At 35.8% G+C, this 20,277-nt stretch overlaps 2 long non-coding RNA genes across 2 annotated transcripts; one reads left to right on the top strand and one right to left on the bottom strand.

The window, feature by feature from the left end:
* Positions 1 to 2,436: 2,436 nt before the first annotated feature.
* On the bottom strand, positions 2,437 to 6,816 carry LOC146762158 (uncharacterized). The gene is made up of 3 exons (XR_014943734.1): positions 6,357 to 6,816; positions 4,049 to 4,283; positions 2,437 to 2,595 (listed from the first exon to the last, which is right to left on the bottom strand). It is a non-coding gene; the product is annotated as an uncharacterized LOC146762158 (long non-coding RNA).
* LOC107308888 (uncharacterized) lies at positions 6,515 to 18,359 on the top strand. The gene is made up of 5 exons (XR_014943733.1): positions 6,515 to 6,605; positions 6,845 to 6,919; positions 9,792 to 9,967; positions 13,522 to 13,807; positions 18,104 to 18,359. It is a non-coding gene; the product is annotated as an uncharacterized LOC107308888 (long non-coding RNA).
* Positions 18,360 to 20,277: the final 1,918 nt, after the last annotated feature.

Here is a 20,277-nt window from a genome sequence, read left to right as displayed (position 1 = left end):
TAGATGAACTTGTAGGTCATTTCCAAACTTGTGATTCTATGGTTCTATGATTCGATGATTCTGTGAAGCTGAATCTGAGGTTTCAAAGATCAGGCATTTGGGCACACATTAATCATTATGGGTTACACCTGTTAATAAAGCAAAACATGAGATTTTTCACTGAAGATGGAAAAATAGCAATTTATCAGAAGGAATGATTTGATTTATTCTAATTTTCAAACAGATTTCCAGAACAAATTTTTAAGAGAACTTGTCAAATAATTCATCTAGTCTCAGTAACTTCAAAAAAGGCTTCTATCTTTCTCACAGAAAAATTGGGGTTTTTTTGAGTGCGGTCACAATTACATAAGATCAGTGTTCTTCAGTGTAGTGTAATACGTTCTAATGGTTTTTGAAATCATCTCATAGAAACAGAACATGAAATGTGATTAAATACAAGAATCCCTGTAAACAGGCTGCAGTGCAGCAAGTCTGATTCTCTTGTGATGGTGTATTTTGGCAGTTGGTGAACTTGTACCAGGATTCCTCCTTGAGGAATTCTATTTTTAGCAATCTTTTCTGCCCACAGTTAGATTACAGGCAGAAAAATTGTATTGCAATCAGAATTAAAAATATGTATATATTGGGGTGACTCTTATTATTTTTTTTTTAACTTCTGAAATTCTCTGAAAATCTTAAGAAAAATGAACTTTAGCAATCATATACTATGAAACTCATGTTCCAAACTAAAAAAATGAAACCAATTTAATCTTAAAGCCACATACACTTAGAAACTGTTCATGCTAATCCTGGAAAAAATAGGAACCATTGCTAACCTACCTTAACAGCCACATCTCACACTGACAAATAATATCAACACACTGCCCACGCAACAAACTCCCATCTGTCTGGTTCTGTAAGCATAGTATATACCGCAGACTTTGGTTCCTTGCAAGCACAAACCACATTCTTTCTGAGCCAGCAACATTATCCTCAGTTTTACTAGGTAATTCTATCATGGAAGGGTTTGTTTTAGGATACAGCTTTCTGAATCCAATGTTTTATGCACATATATATTCAGTTACCCATAAGTATTACTTTGTTCGCTGTAGGGCTATAACATGGTTTTAAGAGCAATTGACCTTCAAGAAGTTATTATCCCATAACAATATCAAGGGATCCTCAACTGATTTCACTTTATTAATGTTTCCACACTCTCTCCTTGCACAAACACTGTAAAATAAGATTCTGACATTCATTCTCTATTTGTAGACTGGAAGTAACATTCTCACCCAGCCCACACTTCTATTTTAAGAGAATCAGTAAACTTAGATTAAATATTTTTAATAAGTCATCACCACAAGTAAAACTCTTGAGAAATTTCCACACTGGAAGAATATGATAGTTCCTAAACAGTGTGACAAGGTGAGAAGTTGCCAATAAATATACAGTTTTACTGGCATGGTAAATGGTAACCATTGGACTGAGACTGTACTTTTGTCAGTATTCATGAATAGCAGCACCTGTGATTATTCTCTATTACTGCAAACAAACACAATTAAAGTTTTCTTGAATATATTTGCACACACACAAAAAAATTAATAGATTTCTTAATTACTGCAAGGTATAGGATTTTTTTATTATTATGATTATTATTTTTTCTCTATATAATGGAGAAGTTGAAGTCTTCCAAAATATTCATATCTCTCTGAACCTACGAGGAAGGTTGTCCCTGGCTTCACTGAGGGACGGGATGCTTTGACTGCCTTTGACTATGCTGCTCTGAGTTCAGCACAGGATGAATCCTAAAAGTCATGCCGTGTTTCCAGGTACTTTAAAGCCATAAATCCATACTTAATTAGAAGCGCATGAAATGCTGTTGAAGATAAGATCTCTGTTCTAAAAATGAAATAAAAAACTGTGCTTTTGGCTTTGTTCTCTGACTCTAGGCCATAATTTAATTAAAAGTACATATCAAATGCTAAAAATCTCATTGACAAGTCTTACTTGAGGAATTCAGATTACTTGTGGTTCCTCAATCTGTGCTTTCTGTTTTACTGTCATATTGTTCCATATTCTTATCCTCTCCCCGACCCCCTTGCATCTCACACTCCTTCCTCCCTTGTTTCTTATGAACAAAGTGAATTCCTTTGAGATTTAATGCTGTAATGTTGAAGCTTGAACACTGGCATCTTCCTATCTTAATGGATATCTTACCTGACAGCTCTGTGAATTTTAGCTCTCTTCTTTAACAGCATACATTTGTGGGAAAAGGCTGACATTGAATTTAAGTGCAAGGAGCTCAGGCAGGCTTGAAATGGAAACCTAGCTAAAGTAACTGTGATTTCTTCCTATTGCATTAGAAATCAGAGTAGGCTTGAGACGTTAAAAAGAAAATGGAATATAAATGATGCAACTGGAAAGCCCATCACCTACATCAAACTTCAGAGTGTGATATTCATGTTTTATTATACCAGTTTGTTATTTCCTTTTACAGCCAAGTTATGGAAAACAACTCTTAGTTCTTGCTTCTATCCCTGGGGATTTCTGTGTACATGTAGGGAGATTTCTGTTCCTGAATCCATGAAATACCTTTCATATTTTGGCAGTGAGAGTCTGGGAAATAGAGACAAGCACAAAAGCAGTTTTTGGTGATCACCGTTATAATCTTACAATTTACAAACAAATGAAGATACAACACCATTTTATATTTCTAGGATATTTCAGATCTTTCTCACTTCAGAGAGATCACATTTACTTATTATGAAACAGTAGGAACTTGAGGCTGCAAACTATTTAAAATAAAGTGTGCTTATTTTCAGTGAGTATATCTCTACGTGTTTGCCGTTGGATGGGAATATGGATATGATATAAGACCGATAATGGACAGAATACAACAGAGAAACCCGCAGTGCATACATCTATATTGTATAAGCCAACTTATTAATCTACATGGAGCAGTAAAATACCACTTCTCATATTAAGGAAAACTATTCACTTTCAAAAATGCTGTTGTCATAGTCTGAATTTATATGGCTTTTGCTGATCATTCATTATTTCTTAGCAAGAAGTCAATTCACGTGGATTTTCCACATTATTAGAACTATAGTGACTTTCAGACACTGGGCCCATGTGTATCATTTGCATGTGGTATCTTATAAGCCTTTTACGCTGCTAATTTCCTACTCATTTCCTACTCACAGTAATAGTAATAGTAATAGTAATAGTAATAGTAATAGTAATAGTAATAGTAATAGTAATAGTAATAGTAATAATAGTAATAGTAATAGTAATAGTAATAGTAATAGTAATAGTAATAGTAATAGTAATAGTCTCATGCGGGTTGGAAGGGACCTTAGAGATCATCGAGTCCAACCCCCGGGATTCGAGCCTCTGTGCTGCAGAGCGGCACTTCTACCACTTGCGCCACAGGGGGATTCAAACACCCGGGCCCCGGTGTTGCAACACAGCATTCCTACCACTTGCTCCACCAGGGCACACAGCTGTAAGACTGAAACAGCACCCAAACCTGTTCTTGAAAAATTGCAATTTCTTTGTAACAGCTGAATTCTGAAAGTGGGAATATTAATCTGTCCACTCCATCTTCTTCTCCCCATATATTATCAGGCAGAATCCAAAATCCACCAGTTTTATCAGAAATACTTTAATTTATTTAAGATGTCTAATCTCTACAAAATCTTATATGAGGGCTGTTCTGAAAGTAATGTCTCTTATTTTCACAAGTTTTTCAGGACCTATGGAATCAATACGAGGTGGAAGGTGACAACTTCCAGTGTCACATCATTACCAGTGATGAGATATGGTGTAAACTCTATGGGCTGGAGTCAAAGTAGCAGTCCATGGACATGTGAATTCCCCACTGAATAAAAAATTCAGTCCTCAGTGGGTAAAGTGACATTCACTGTCCTTTGGGTTAAGAAAGTGATGATCCTTCTGGATCAAGCTACTCTGACCACTACACTAGGATGCTGACTAAGCTGAAGGCCTGACCTTCCAGGCCAGAGAAGACAGCCTTTTGCTTGCAATACAATAATGCTAGGGCCCTTACCTTTGAAGTCAGTGGAGCACGCTGTCAGTCTCTACCACACTCACTGTATAGTCCATACTTGATGCCTTCTGACTTCCATCTGCTCAGACTGAAGAGAGATGGACTGCATGGACAACATTTTCCAAGCAATGTTGCCATCATAGCAGCTGTGCTACTCCACTGGTGTAGATTTTTCTGAGAGCAGCATGCAGGCTCTTGTTCATCACTGATGAAAATCCACAGGTAATGGTGGTGGCTATGTTGAAAAATAGTGTTTTGTAGCTGAGAATTTGCTGTATAAAATAGTGTTATTGTGTTCATCATGTCTGTTGTAGTTCCCATGCAAATAAATGGGATAAAAAGCACTGTGTTCAGAGTGCCCAAGTTGATGTGTCACTGTGCTCTTCACGAAGGGGACAGGCTAAGTTAGATCTTAAGGATGCAGTGGAAAGTAACCCGATGATTAAATCAGGAGACAGATCCCATTTTTCTTTTATGTGCTTCCAGCACCTGTCACAGACTTCCATGGTTGCATATACATGTCTACACATAGGAATGAAGCTTTAGTGAAATCTGTGAAAAAATCTGAAAAGTGTTTTCTTCTCCCTTTTCCAAGCATTATCATACCAAAACTACTGATGTAAAGATTGGAGACAGCAAGAGTAGTATCCATTTCTGATAGATAATATCAATGTAAAATCCAAGCAGAAGAGAAACAGGGAAGATAAGGATTTTATTTTCTTTACTATAGTGATCTCTGGAAGGTTTGCAACAACTATAGTTTGGATTTCATGTAAGCATTTAGGTGTTTAATGGTAAAAACAGGTATCAAACAATATTATTATTATTGTTGTTATTATTATTATTATTATTTGTGAAAGTTATAGGAGCAAAGAAGAGGCAAGAGAGTATGAAATGCAACTTGAAAACCTTGAATGAAGCTAAGCCAATTTACGTTGTCAGGGGGACAGGGCTTTAGCTTCTATATGACAGTTTTCATCTGCTTAGTAATTTGCTTTCTGCTGATGATTGTAACATTATTTGGAAATTGAGGGCTTTTTGCAATAAAATCCATCAAGTGGCAAATAAAAGCATTTTTGATTAGGATTAATTATAAAACAGGAAAGCTCTCACAATCTTTCTGCTACAATAGCTTCAATAATTCTATTTTCAAAACAAATAGAGAAAAAAAATAATTCCCACTCTTATTATTATGCATTATATGATTCTCATGTTTTGGCACTGCTGTCAGTGCACTTTAGCACAATGATATATTTCCCTCTTGAAGGGAGCTCTAGAGATCATCAAGTCTAAACCCCACCCTGGCAAAGCAGTCTCCCTAGACCAGGTTGCATAGGTAGGCGTCCAGGTGGGTCTTGAATGTTCCCTCTCTGGGCAGCCTGTTCCAGTGTTCCATCACCCTTATGCACATTTGTGCAGAACTTCCTGTGCTTCAGTTTGTGGCCATTTCCCCTTGTCTTATTACCATACAAAAGAGTCTGGCCTTGCCTGTTTGCCTCCTGCATCTTAGATATTTATAGATATTGATCAGATCCCCTCTGAGTCTTCTTTTCTCAAGGCTGAACAGACCCAGGTCACTCAGCCTTTCCTCATAAGAGAGGTGTTCTAGGCCCTTTATCATCATAGAACATCACAGAATTACAGAATCACAGAATTATCAAGGTTGGAAAAGACCTAGAAGATCATCCAGTCCAACCATCACTTCCCAGCTAAATCATATCCCTATGATATGATTTATATAACATGACACAATACTACATGTGAGTCCTTTCCAGGGCAGAGTTGAAGGGAAAGATCACCTCCCTTGATCTGCTGGCCACACTCTTTTTAATGCACCCCATGATGCATCTGGCTTTCTTGGCCACCAGGCACACTGCTGGCTCATGGTCAACCTGTTGACCACCAGGACCCCCAAGTCTCTCTCTGCAGAGCTCCTCTCTGATAGGTCATCCCCCAACTTGTACTGGTGCATGCAGTTATTCCTCCCTGGGTGCATGATTCTACATTTGTTATGGTTAAACTGCATCTGGTTCCTCTCTGCCCAACTCTCCAGTCTGCTCAGATCTCTCTGAATTGCAGTACAGCCTTCTGGTCTGTGAGCCACCACTCTCAGCTTTGTATCATCAGTGTATTTGCTGAGGGTGTACACTATGCCCTCATCAAGATATTGAATGAGACCAGACCCAGCACTAACCATAGAGAAACCACTAAATAGAGGCCACCAATTGGACTCTATGCCACAGACCACAACACCCTGAGCTCTGCCAGTCAGACACTTCTCAACCCACCTCACCTATCCCACACTTACTCAGCTTTGTTATAAGGATATTGTGGGAGACTGTGTCAAATGCCGTGCTGAAATTAAGGTAGACTACATCCACTGCTCTCCCCTGTTCCACCTAGCCAGTGATGACATCATAGAAGGCTACCAGGATGGTTGAGCATGACCTCCCCCTTGGTGAACCAATGCTGACTACTTGTGATACCCTTGTTCTCTTCCAATTGCCTGGAGATGGCATTCAGAACAAGCTGTTCCATCAACTTTCCAGGGATAGAAGTAAGACAGACTGGCCTTCAGTTTCCCAGATCCAGCTTCCTGCCCTTTTTTTTTTTGAAGACCAGAGTGACATTGGCTATCCCCCAAAGATATAGATAATTCCCTATAGGTTTACATTTATTTTAATTTTAATTTTTTTTTTTTTTTGAGCTCATATCTTTCACTTAATATTTGTGTCTGTCATTTGCCTTTTCAGTAACTGTTGCAGAATGAGGGGTTTTCTGTTCTTGTATTCACAGCTCATAACTTTTATTACTAAGATCAACTTTCCTTCCTTCTCACCACAATTTTAAGAAACTGATTTTTATGATGTGGTAAGTATCACTAAGCAAAATACAAGTGAATTCTTGCCAGAAATTTCATTACTACTTCCTCAAGTTTTCATCCCACATTTGTAGTACTATTCTGCCTTTTAAGTTTTCAAGTTTTCTAGACATTTATGGACAGAAGTCCATTATTATACCAAAATTGTTCAGAACATGTTCTCCTCTGCTAAATTTCTGTACTCTCCTTACTCATAAAGCATACTTTATATTTTTCATTTTGATGGAGAGAAAATTCTTTCTCCATTTACAAACCTGTATGCAAGAACTGAGCAAAGTCAAGAGGGATTTTGTTTCCTTATTCCTTTTTCTGGGTTATAATATAGAGAAACTGTGCTAAGGAATTATTATTTCATCTGGTATATATATGTTATCCTCTAAACTAAGAGCCTTAACAGTTAAAATGAATCAAATACATCATCAAAAGATGGATAGTTTTGTGGTTAAGACTGCGGACTAAAACTCAAAAACCCTATATTTGTCTTTATAGCTCTTTTGCAGGCTTCCTGTGGGCTTGCCTATATTGCAGAAAATGTTGTGTAATGAAAAAATCCTTGGGTTAATGCCAAACCAAGGCTGAAAGTCCACAATGAATAGTGCAGTACTGGAGAGATATATTAGCTCAAGACTCAAAAGCAATACAGTCATATTGGTCTGAAGATAATGAGCTTCTCAGCAAGGCGTATTAGCTGTAATGCAGCACTGGTGGAAATACCAGCTCCCAGTTCTGAAACTAGCCTGGCAGTGGGTCTATCCAGCTCTGTCTGTTTTGAATATTCCTGATTCTGGAAGACAGATATGCTTTCTGTGACTTTCAGCAAGCAATTTAATCTCACTCTGTTTCTATTATTGTGCTATTATTCTTCCAAAATTTTGTTTCAGAAAATTATGCAAGTTTATTTCTCCTGACTGCTCAAGTTGAAGTTGATTTATCTAGAAACCCCCATATTTTATACACTGGAATAAAGCCTTGTGCTATGGTTTGTAAATGCCACTATGAGAGAAATAATAAACAATAATCAGAGTAGCTACAGGCTGTGGCTAATATGCTGTGAAACATTCTGTCGGTGTTGCTCAGTTTCTGGTCCATGTAGAACTGGTAGTAAAACATGTATTTTTTTTAAGTAGATGTTTTTCCATTCTTCCATACAAAACAAGCAAACAAAAACAATGCAATGGAAAATATAAACAATAAGAGCACATTACAGTTTAACTTAATATACACTTGGTTACCAACAGAAAAAAACAATGCTAGTACTTAAGTTATCTGTGAATCATTACTTTAAATAATCCTTCCACTATAGCAGAGTGAGAATGTCTGCTCAGGCACTGCTCTAGCTTAAAAAGGCACCACATAATACCTTCTGGCAGAAAAGTGGATACAATCCACATATTTCCTTTGCAATCTTCATCAACTTCCAGACAAACCATTTTATAAAAACATAAGCTGCTTGCAAACTTAAGTGAACTTAGCATATTCTGAGCTATAAGAGACCCATGAAGATCACTGAATGCAACTCCCGACTCTAGACAGGGAAAAATAACATTTAAACCATATATCTAAGAGCACCATCCAAATATTTTACAAATATTTTACATCCAAATATATTACAAGAATTTCTTGTATGGAAATTTAATTATTAAAATTAAAATATCTTAAAAATAAACAAACAAAAACAAAAAAATAAATGTATTACTGAGAGATTGGTACAATACACCTTGCTCACCTTAAGAAAGATTTCTTTGCTATTACCTAGCCTTTTTCCCAACATTTTCACACTTGTGCATTGAGAAGCACATTCAGATGTAACTCAAATAAACATTCAAGGCTACTTTTCAAAGAATGGTTACAGCCTCAGTGAAGTATAACCAATTCTGCTAAACACTTTTCCTTTTTACCCCCAGCGTAGCCTGTTTGGAATGAATTACTGTAGGCTTTTAGATTTTACACAACAGACCACTCTGCTACTTTGAACTATGAATATCATCATCCAACCAACTCAGCTGCTTCTTTACATACACCCTCTATGATCTGTCTCATTTGCCCAGGTGGAATAAATTGGGAGGGCTTGAGTGAGATCAATGTAAGCCACTAGAAGAGTCATGGCTGTGTATTCAATGTTTTTGTCTCCAGCAGTGTAATAACTCATAATAATTATATTATGTTCTGGGGCTCTGAAACAGTAATAGCTCAGAAGGAAACATGCCATAGGGTGAGTCACTCACACTACTTCTTTCCGTACATGGTATTTGGGCACTGACTTTTTCACTACAAATCTCCCTTATAAGTATAATACAAGGCAAACCATTTTTAATTTATGAGATTTGAGAGCAGTCTTACTTTGCCTAATCCAAATGTGATTGTAATTCTCTGAGTTTTATCTGAGGTATTTTTGTTCATACAATGAAAGCATATCTTAAGTTATCTTGTTGAAATAAACACTGAAATTTATTAATCCACTCTATGTGGTTAAAGAAAAACATACTCCTTCCTACTACAGGTAGAATTTTAAATAGGGAAATTAATTTCATTTCATTAGAACTGCTCCTATAGTGTGGTCTGATGGACAATTACACACAAACCATGCCATTATCATCTCAGCATTTGGACTTGTCACAGCAGAATGGCAACAGTAATTGATTGCAGGTGTTTCAGGCAGTGAAAGGCACAGGGAGAATTCCCTCCTTCAGCCTGCCTCAAATCATGCTGTGCCGGCAGGAGGATGCATGGGGCCAGTCAGTTTGGCAGATAGCAACTACAAAAATTGTTTGGAAGCTAGCTTAAAACTTGCTTGTAGAGCTTGTTTTCCCTAAGATTTCTTCAGAACTTCATCCAGTTTGTAACTTTCTTTTCCTTTCTCAGTGAGAATCTCCTGCATTTAAGAAGATGAAAATCAAGATTTAGATTTATAAAATGCAGAAAGCATAAGGGAGTCCTCAGCATCTAGACTGAAGAAAAGGGGAGAGCTATTGTGAGAGGTACTGGGCCAAATCTGGCACAGGTGACTAAAGGGAATATTAACCCTGACCAGATGAAAGGTGTGTAAAGCCCTCCTAAGTCTCTCCTTGTATGCTTATTCCTCCGTGATATAAGACTTAATGCATAAGATTGTCTAAGAACCATTAATAACCCTTAACAGGGATCAAGGCACTGAGAAGTATCTCATTCGGTGTAATCCAAGACTTTGCTTTATCTTAAGGAATCTTATTTCGCCTTTAAAATAGCCAAGCAGTATAACCTATTGAAATAAAGGCTGAAAATCTTGCTATAGAAAATGACAGAAAACAGTTAAATTTTGAAGAAGAGTAGATGAAGATTTGGATTTGTTGTTTACTCTTATTTGGGTAGGCTGACAGCTGGAACCCATTGAAGAAAACATGGTGAATTAATTCTAGGGCTGGCAGAACTGCTCTTTTCAGACAAAAATATTTTCTGAATTTGATTAAAATTTACAATTGAACTTTTTGCCCAGATAATTAGCATATATTAAAAACAAACAAAAAAACAAAAAAGCCACCACAAACAACAACAACAAAAACCCAACAGCTTAATTTTCTTTAGTCTACCAGCCAGGTCTGAGCAGCTAGTGTCACCTCATCTCCTCTGAGAGTTATTTCTCATTCTGAGAACCTCTGACGGTGAGACTCTCCATAACACCTGCAATGCACATGATTTAACATCATTCCACATTTGCAGCAGAGGAGGACAGAAAGGGTGGCTTGTCTGTCTCATAACATAGATTTGTATTCAGTTTTATTAGGATTAGCTGAGCACTTTATGGAAGAGTGAAAAATGAATTAACCTGGATTAGAGAATGATTTTTTGGATTAAGGAAAATGGTTGAGATGAAGTACGCAAACAAGAGTGAGGCGGAGATCAAAGGGACGATTGCTTTGCCAGGACCTGATGAGTTTCTGCTAAAATGAAAAGGGTTTTCTTTTGCTGATTTTGATGGAATTTGAAGAGGACTCTGAGGACTGAAGGGTCACAAAAGTAGAAGTGAAGAAATGGAATGCAGTCACTCTAATGCTTGATGTTGACAATGAGAACTGATGAACGAGACAATACAGGGAGAAGCATTTGGAAAGTGACACATTCTTGTATGACCAAACTAGAATTTTAAAGTATATTTGATTTATCTCAGTCAAAATGATGGCATTTAAATCACTGCATCACTTACGGAAGCTGCAGTCAGTTAGTAAATTGTTATCATTTCGTGAGAACAAAGAAAAAACAACAACAAAAAACAAAAACAACAACAAAAAAACACAGAAAAATGAGGAAATGAGACTTGAAAACCCTAATTTTTTGAGCATACTTTTGCCGTAGTTTATTTTACTTGGACAGTAGGCCTGCTGTACCTTCGATGGAATGGTTATTCATTATTTGCATGATGACCTCACCAAGACCTGAGATTCTTCAGCTTGTACTGGAAAAACTCTATTCCAAACTATACCTATGTTATGGCATATGGCTGTGCTGTTTCACAGTTTGCATAGACCCAGAAGGTACACGAGCTCTTGCAGTCATCCTGGTTCTTTGCTTTCATTGTCTATTTCTGAGAAGATCAAGCACATAGGTCCATTCTGATTCATCCTGACCCTCAGCTCCAGGCTTGACACAAAAACAAGGCTTTACTCACCAAAATATAATGTCGAGCTCTTGGTTTCAAGACTTAAAGCAACACATTGGAAATAAGATAAATATAGAACAAAAATCTAGTTTCTACTTAAAGAGAAGCTTCTCTTAGCTGGTTCAGTGCCACTTATCAGCTTGTTTGTGGACACAAATCGAGAGACCTGGGTTAAGCGATGCCTACCATGTGGCTCCCTGTCTCTAGAGAAAATGTTGTTGCAAAAATTCTTATTTATATTTCCTTGCAGTTAGGCTTAGAATACAAATGGCAATGACTTTTTCTTCTAAGTTTCAAAACTGTTCAGCAATGTAAGGGATAAAATATGGAAATGTCATTCAGAGATGCTTTATGGGTTAGATACTGAAGATACTCATAATTCTACTTATGAATTTTCCTAAACCCAACTAAGGCCACTGATTAACATTGATTACCCATTATAGATGATAATAGTTATGCATGGTTTATGGTGCTACAGATTGCAGGTGTGCTTTCAGCTTCCTGCAGAGACTACACAAATATCTAATGGAGTAAAAGGTGGAAGGAGATGAATTGATATGCAGAGTTGTACTGGATCAGACTTTAGACACATGACAGAATGTAGCTGTGATTGGGATTACTCACTGGACAAATGCTTAATGTTTAAATTCTCACGGAGAAACCTCTGGCAGAGTTAAAAAGCTTCCACTCCTCAGAATTCTGAGAACTTTCACACTTTCCCTACTGAGGTCTGATGATGTCACTGCCATGACTTTCATGTGGCAAAACTGCTTTCAGCAAATATTAAACTTTTTGGTCTTTTATATTAAAGATTGTTTTTAAGTTTAATTTTACTGGAAGATTGAGCCGATGTTTGTCACATTTATCTTTGTTGCTGTTGTGCAAGAGATTATGATTATGGAAAGAAACAATTTTGGTCAAAAAAAATTCAAAATCTGATTATATAAAACTAATAACCAGGTTATTTCATTTTGTCAGATACTTTTTATAATGTACTTATAGTTTTTGTCTGATTTACTGAAATTAAACAGAGTACTTTCTAAAGTCTTTGATAATTTAATTGCCACAGCTGCAAAAGCATTACAAATTAAAAACAAACAGACTAACAAACAAAACCCAGCCAATAACCACTACAGATATGTGGATGTCAAGATCAAAGGAAATGAAGAAAACCTGCAAGACTTACGGTCTGCAGTTAATAAACAGCTCAACTATTTGCAGAAAGAAGGGACAAGTTGTTAAAAACAAATCATTGATATAACTTTCACAATATCAGTACATACACTTCTGAAATCCATGACATATAATGTTTTGACTTTGTTGTATTCCTATATCCCATACATATTTCACTCTTTTCATTATTAGTTATATAAAGAAATAAGTTGTGTCACTGAAAATTTTCCTTATCTACAGTAAAGTCTCGTAGTCAGAAATTCAGTACACAGTAAGTTGTTTTAAGTAAGGAGACAAAAACTGAAGATCAAAACTCTGGGACAACATTACATAAATTTATTGATCTCCTTAAATAAAATCATTTCAAACACCAGAAATTTTTCAGTTCATCATTTTCCTCATATGTTTGAAAACTGAAAAAGCAGATATTGCTGTCTAAGAGTTCCTGGACCATGCCTAATGAAACAAAAATGTGCTATTAACTCTGCTAAATTAGTTGAAGTCAGTAAAACTGGAGCTTGCTTCAATTCAGTTGATCTGTGCTTTCCCTTGTTTTTTATTTCTTCCACTTTTACTGGTGGAGAAGCCATATGAACACTTTTTTAGTTTTTCTTGGGACTATACAGAATAACTTGCTTGTGGCTCAGCAGGTATTACAATACATAAAGAAAAAGTAAATATTGTCTAATTTCACAGACGTGAAATATATACGTGACGTGATATAAAAGGCTATTTTCTTTTTTTTCCCCCTTATATTCATTTCTTTTCTTTTCTTCTTTTTTTCAGCACATTAGCAAGAATTTAATGTAAAGAGCAGACAATCTATGGTCTCAGTTCAACAGAGGAAGTACTTCCAGAGCTTCAATTACATTAGAATTCCCCTTGACTTGTAAACGGACTATCAGAGACAATGGAAGAAGGAAATCAGTAGCAGGTCTGGAAACTTAATCCAGTTTCCATACATCATGCTGTTGACAAGACTATAAATGCTTAAAGGATGCCTTAATTTGGCATCAACTCTAAAGTCACACCCACAACTTTCTTTGTACTCTGCAGAATGGACTCCTTCAAGGTATTTATATATGTTCATTTTTATTGTGCGTCTGTTAACATTTAGTCCAGGTTAGAAACACACTTTTGAAATGAATCTGCTGATCCTTCCCATTCAGCACACTTTCATCTGCAATAGTATGTGAATAGGTTTGTTTTCAGGTGCTATGATACAAAGGGCACGTACTGTACTGCAACCACTAATCTGTTGGATTCAGATCCATGGCAAAGTCAGAAGCGTGTGGCATGGAATACCTACATACTATTCCCAAGCCTATTGCCCTGCACTGCTTGTGATGACTTAACCTTCATCTCTGTTTTTGAGGTTGTCCTTAAGCACCAGTAGTTGACAGAATAAGGGGTATATGGAATAGAATACACACTACGTTTTTTTCTCAGAATTTATTGCCAAAAATTCTGATCACAGGTGTGCAGCTGATCTTCAATAATACTTAAACTAATTAGGTCAAGAGATTGTTCTCATACTTGGAACTTTACAGTGCAAGCCAGATTGGACAAGTCAGAAGAGTTGGACGGCAAGACTGGCTATAAAGTGACTTGATTTTACACAGTGACAAACATTTTGCTGGTCCGTTCTCATAGAAAAATTCACTGCTTTTAAAATACTAAGCCAAACATGAATAATATCTGAAGCTGGTATTATAGAATATGCAGTGTTTTCTGGATGATAAAATGTTAATTGTGTGGACCTTAATAAAAAATCTTGTGTTACAGCCATTCTCATTAAAGCTGTACCAAAGTCAGAGACAGAGCATGTGGCACATAAATAATTGTAGAATAAGACCCTAAGTCTTTTCCTTTCCATTTGGTAAACAAGACAGTTATTACTGTTTGTGTGTAGTGAAATTAAATGTTGAACTTTGTTAGTAAAGAATAACAGTATTTATAATAATTTAGTCAGTTGTTTGTCAGAGAAATCTGTATTTATTCTTCCCCCCCCCGACCCCACCTCCCGTTCTTTTATTCATTTACAGGGTAGCATAAAGACTTGATCTATTTTCTAAGAACATCTACGAGAATGAAAACTAGAAAATCATTAAGAACCGAACTCTGCTTCCTTTGTGAACAGGGGTGCTAAGTTCTTTCAGAGGATATGTCCACATAAAATCTATGTTTCTAGAAAATGTGATATGAACAATTAGATCAACAAATATATGAGAAAGGTTTCTCATGCTGGCACAAATTTTCTAGGATTTTGAGGGTGTAAGGATCATTGGCATCTTTGTAAGAACAGATTGCTGCAGTGCACTCTATGCCATGTGATAGGGACTTGTTTCATGGCTAGGTTAACTCTATTTTAGATGATATGATAACAAATCTTTTAGGTTTAGTGGAAGAGGCTTCTTAGGATTGTATTTTTCCTGCAGGTGTAGAAGCAAGAAAGCCTCAAGTTGCACTATTTGGTCTCCAGCAGTGCAGTTTTAGTTAGACCAGCAACTTGCAGTAAAACACACATTGATTTGAGTTTGCAGCTATTAAAGCTTGCTGAGTTGCTTAAGATGTTGCATAAACACTAGATTGTTTTTAAAGGACAGATTTGATTTGTTTTTGTCTATGTTTTGCTGAGTTCTGAATTAATCTACTAAAAGTTTTCCTTTCTACAGAGAAAAGCAGGCAATCACAGGAACTGTCAAGTGTTACTTATTTTAAGACTCATTCTGATGCCATTCTGGAGGCAAAGTATCTCAGATGATTTCAGTTTTACAGACCTATAATTGATTAGGAGATTGAGAGACAGTCTATGCTACTTGTGGTCACTGAAGTTAAAAGCACATCCAGTTTTTCCTAAATATTTAGACTGAAATTATTTAAATTTAAATTCTGAAATTTTAAAATTGACTTAAAAGTGGATCTTACTCCTTAGATTATTTTTCTCTGTACTTGTGGAAGTGATTTAGAATATTTAGTATTAAACAACATCTTATTCTATTAAGCTGTCATTTTTGCGTGTTATAATAAAATTCAGAATATCCCAGGATACCTTTGAACAAAGGGCCAGGCATTTCTAAGAAAAGACAGAAGGTCATATGAAACATATTCTGTGGGAAGCTGACAGACAGCCAGGAGAAAATATTGCAAAACAGAGTCAGAAAGCTGTCAAATAAAGAAAAGCGAAAATGAAACAAATCTTATTTTAAAAGTTCTTGCTAATAATTTTTTTTGGATCCATGAGCATTTACATATATGTTTATATCTGTATATACATATGTTTATATGTAGATATATGTATGTTTCAGAAGCACACTCTTTTCTTTTTTTTTTTTTTTTCAAAAAAACTCATGCTCTACATTCAACCTGTCAGTTCTTCTCCCAAGTACTACCACTTACCAAGGGATTCATCAATTTTATGACCCATAATTACAAAGTGAAGATATTTCATGATTTTTTGTTTGTTTGTTTGTTAGAGACTTATTAAAGAGGATTGTATTGGGTAAGTGACATATATTCACTCTCTAAAACTAAAGTAGCTTCCAAACCATTCAAACACATATAAATAAAAATATATGCATTCAAGACATCAGCCGAGCTTCCTTTTTATTTATTACAAAACCATGACAACCCCTAAAGTATCTGGTAGGATTGATGGGGTGATAAAGTGAGAACATTTGAGGTTTTGAAGTGATTTTGATTATATTTAAAATCTATACGTTAAAAACTCAAACATACAATTACACAATCATACAGTGGTTTGGATTAGAAGATGCTTTTAAGATGACACAATTCCAACCCCCCTGCAATAGGCAGGGATACCTCCCACTAGACCAGGTTGCTCAAAGCCCCATTCAGACAGGCCTTGGAAATACCACATTTTGAAATACTTGTATGAATGCCATTAGATATAATACACATGGTGTTTAGCATAAAGTCATAGAATCATTAAGGTTGGAAAAGGCCACTAAGATCATTTAGCCTAGTCATCATCCGTGCCCAGTAAACTCACTCCCATTCATCCAATGTTCAGTCATCTAAGCATTACGATGATACTTCAGCACCTAACAATCTTATTTTCCTCCTTGACGTTTCTTCCAGTATTCATGTAGACAGTGGCCATTTTGATTTATACTTCTGATAAGTTATTTCTCTGGTTACAGTATTGCCAAAAATATTAATGTCTGTATAAGTAAGGGTTTAGAGCTATAGAGTTGTCAGAAACTTATATAGTAGAACTCTTTTTTATTTGTATTGGAAAATGCTATAAGAATCATTAGTTAAAAATTTAATTTAATGGCACCTTATTTCAAAAGATTCTCAATCAGATTTCCTAAACTAATTTTATCTGAGGTTAACTTATGTAATTAACAACCACATCAAAACAAATACATAAAAAGGCTAAAACAAAGTGTTAATTTTGACAGAAACTGCAGACTGAATTTCTAATTCTTCAGGAATTATGAAGTTACCATGGGAAAACATAATAAATTTTGAAAACACAGTTGAAATGCACAATATATGTTCCCCAAAGCTCTGCAAATAAGAACTAAAACAAAACAGCAAAAGCAATTGAAAACCAACAACATAAAAAAATTTAAATCAGCTGTATTTTGGGAAACAAAGTGGGATACAGATGTGAAGCATCCCTCTGCCATCTGTTGCCACATCATGTTTTGCTCTAGCAGACCAAGATGCTGTCAGTGTCAACATATTTTGACTTATTCCTTATGCCAAGATTCTAACAATAACCAGTCTTTTGGCTGCCGTGTCCAGGTCTTTATTAAAGCCCTCAAGCAGTTTCCTGAGATGAAAACAGAGTGTCCTCATCTTTGTCCACTCTTGTCCCTCCAAAAAAAGTCATTAATTGTTAGATGAATGACAGGATAAAATGATTTTCTGGAGGAGGTCAAACATTTGATACATTAAGTGCAGCACTGCTTCAATGTGAAAGTTCTGTTGCAAAAAATGCTGTACCTTAAACGTGCTTCAGTAACACTACAAATGGTGTGAATGTTGATAGTGCCTTCTTGTAACATACAGATGAGATGTTGAGAATGCATTTGTGGTTTATCTCCTGTGTTTTCTTTCACAGTTTAGTTTGTTCTTCAAGATAACTCTTATATGTTATTAAATAAAATGGAAAAATCACAGAATTTATTATTTTTAAATTGTTTGTTTGGAGACAAATAAAACCATATAAATATACTTTAAAGTGGGTTAGGAAAATGATGACCATTTGTTTTGTTCTGAGTACCCTTCTTTCTCTTGACAATAAGGAGTTTTACTATCATAAATTGGGTTATATTTTGCATTTACCATATATTTCAATCCTTTTTTTTTTTTTTTTTTTTTTTTTTTAATACAGATATCCCATATTTGGAACATAACGTGGAAAGTAGAGCCAATTGCCAGAGTTTGAGGTCGTACATCTCCAGGTCATGAATCAGTATCTTGGTCTTCTCCAGCTGCTGATGATTACAACCATGATGTTTATAATCCTTGTACTTGGTGATAAAACTGCTAATCCAATGCAGTCTAGTTCGGTATAGTACAGTTCAATCAGTGCTCCTGAATGAGTACGAGCATTCAGGATAGCTTTCATGATAACAGACCCTGGGCTTTGTGTGAAAGCATTTTACCCACAAATTATTTTACCCACAAATTGGATCTATAGATTCTTATGCCCATGATTCCAGAAACTCTTATAACCACAAGCAAAATGAATAGCATACTGATTTCACAAAATAACAGCTCTCCATGTGTTTACATTGATTCCAGTGAAATCTGTCATTTTTTATTTTGTTTCCCCACCCTCCCCCTCCCCCCTTTCCCTAAGAGATTGTTAGAAAACTGTTAGAAAACTAAATATTCAGGTCATTCATCACAAACTACTAAGTTACCAAAAAAATGCTGGCTTTTTAAAAGCTTTGAACTAGGCCTGCTACTTGATCCATTTTAGCAGTTTTATTGAACTAGTAACATCATTCTCCCTGGATTATGATTCTGAGGGAGACTATGATTCAAAATGTTTAATAGAAGTTGAATGAAATCATTCACATGATCAAAGTGACTCATCTGTATATGCTTTTGCAAGCTTAATCCTTAAAAACAGATGCTGTTAGTTTACCAGTCACACACAATAGCTAACCAGCTCCCAGCAGGAGAATGGAAAACAATTCTAGGAAACAATCTTATTAGCTTTCATTCTAACAGAGGCAAACAAGACTAAATAAATTTTTAAAACATTAAAAAAAAAAGTAAACAAACAAACAAAACAGTTAAAAAACAAGAATACATTGTCCTTTAAATATTCTGGTATCTGAAGGCTGCTCACTAGACCAAATCCAATAAAATGAACTAGGTAGATTAGCTCTATTTATTGCTTTTAATTAAATACATCCTGAGCTATGCTCTCAATGAATGAGCAAGGAACATTTACAGCTTCTCATTTATACCCTTGCTAAAGTAGCATTTGGAATAACTTTATTCTGACTAATAATTGGGATGTGGTGGTGTAGGAGCTAGGTGAGTGCTCTGCAAATCCAAAGCGTTAATCCTAAGAAGAGGGAAGGGATGATACAGGTGAAGTTTACCTTGGAAGTACCCTATTTCCAAAGCATGTAATCCACAATGTAATCCTGAATCCTCCTTTAGGGGAAGCTTTCCTTCAGAAATATTATCCTGACCTTTCTCTTACTGTTGCTATGGGAGGAAATGCTTCCTGGCTTCTGGCAAAGGGCCAGTAATTGTATTTAAATGGAGTGTTGAACAGCCGTAATATGTGCAACGTGCTATTATTTCTTTGCGGGAGGTTTATTATAGGCTTCTGGTATATAATCTAAATTAGATGTCTGAGGAAAAATAATGCTTTTAAGTTTGGAAATTGTATCCTCTCTTTAAAATTCCCTGATTTCCCTGATAGTCTTTTGAAGTTCTTCTGAAGCTGTAAATGCTATCTAAATTCCTTAATCAAACCATCCTTTCAAACAGCTGTAACATAATGTCTCTCTTTTATGTTTATGGGAACTTGGATGCAATTATTTTACAGAGATGAACTTGCTATAAACAACCCTATCATTTCTAGACTTTCAAATTTCATTATCTTAAGCACAAATCAACATCAACATTGCTCTGGACTGGCTCTGATATGCTGCTCAGAATTAATAAGGGTGGGTGATATTTTATTCGATTTCATTTTATTAGGGAGTAAATTCAGAAAGTAACTTAACACAGGTTGGAAACTAAAGTTTTTCAGACTATTCATGATACTTCTGTCTTAACAATTGGTGGACAAAATAAAATGACCACATTATCCTTTTCTGACACAGGTGCCTGCAAGTGAATAAATTTTAGACTGTGGTACTGGCTACTGAGTGATTATTGGTACTGGGGATTTTATCATTCTCACATGGATTAACAAGAATTAATTAATGTTCTCTCCATTTTATTTCTTTCTTTTTTTTTTTTCTTTCTTTTTTTTTTCTTTTAAATATGTGCACATACTTACTCAAATGTATATAAAAGGTGTTCTTGCCAGTT

This window comes from Coturnix japonica, chromosome 2, assembly GCF_054131305.1.
Source record: "Coturnix japonica strain WE chromosome 2, WE-NBRP24, whole genome shotgun sequence".
NCBI lineage: Eukaryota > Metazoa > Chordata > Aves > Galliformes > Phasianidae > Coturnix > Coturnix japonica.
The sequence above is the reverse complement of the archived record's forward strand: the minus strand, read 5'-3'. Positions and strand labels throughout refer to the sequence as shown.